We start from the raw sequence: 956 nt of genomic DNA, 5'->3' as shown, positions 1-956 counted from the left end.
ACTTTAATCAAAGTTTCAGATGGTTTTAGGAGCACTTCAGTGGTTAAACAGGCGACTGTTACAGACCACGTAAGGAAAATATAAGACACAAGAAATATGGTGCTTGTCAGTTCTGCTCTATCCTTCAGATGGGTGGTGTATCCAGTGTCGGTGGTCTTACACAGAACAGAAGCTCCACCCAGTAGCTGTGTTTTCATCCAAATGTATCGCACATTTAACTTCTCTTAAAAACCAGTGTTAGCACTGGATCGATCAACTCACTGTCCATGGCTCCCTGTCTGACAGAAGGTAAAAACACGGGGCTGTGTTGTTGTGGGTATGTTGCTACATATTGTTGGTAAGAAGAATTAGGGAGTCCAGTTTTAAGACTTAAGGTGTGTTTAAACAGAAAGCGACACAAATCTTTGCTTCGCCTCATTCACACAAATTTGACTGCTGACCCAAACAGCGTGCCAACTGTACAGACATTAGCTGTTAGCTAACTAGAAACGGACGTGTTTGTGTGGCAGCTCAGACTAAACTCAGAACTCACCAGAAACTCTGGTTCTTCCTGTTTATTATACGGCTGCCCCCGAAAAGTCAGTGATTCAAGTCATTCTGCATTCTGCCCCCTTCTTATATAAAGCAGCAGCAACAGCACGGCAGTCTGTAAACGTAACACTGTCTTGTCTCAGAAAGACCCAACCAGACACAAACTGCTCACTGTTAATGAATGCTGGTACAATAATAGAATAATAATATATACCATATAATATACCAAAGATGACAAGTTCAAACAACTTGCGTGAACGTGTCTTAGCCTCAGTTTGCGCCACTCCATGAAATTACATCTATTCATGCTGCAGATGGGCATGATGTGGAGGTCAGCATTCGTTCAACACGTAGAGTAATTGTATTTTTCTATCGATAAAATGAGCAGCCTCATAATAACGTCCAACGTTTTCAGTCACACATCA

The 956-nt window shown here is 41.8% G+C and overlaps 1 protein-coding gene across 1 annotated transcript in view; it reads right to left on the bottom strand.

Moving 5' to 3' along the window:
* Window positions 1–6: 6 nt before the first annotated feature.
* rhpn1 (rhophilin, Rho GTPase binding protein 1) overlaps window positions 7–956 on the bottom strand; it is a gene marked incomplete in the record, with an annotated part of 15,678 nt that continues 14,728 nt past the window's right edge. The window contains 1 exon segment of the mRNA XM_035654151.1: window positions 7–956.

The sequence above is a fragment of the Morone saxatilis genome, unplaced genomic scaffold (assembly GCF_004916995.1).
Source record: "Morone saxatilis isolate NCDOM2014 unplaced genomic scaffold, NCSU_SB_2.0 Contig12, whole genome shotgun sequence".
Classification (NCBI taxonomy): domain Eukaryota; kingdom Metazoa; phylum Chordata; class Actinopteri; family Moronidae; genus Morone; species Morone saxatilis.
Note: the sequence above shows the minus strand (reverse complement) of the source record. Positions and strands in the feature narration are given on the sequence as shown.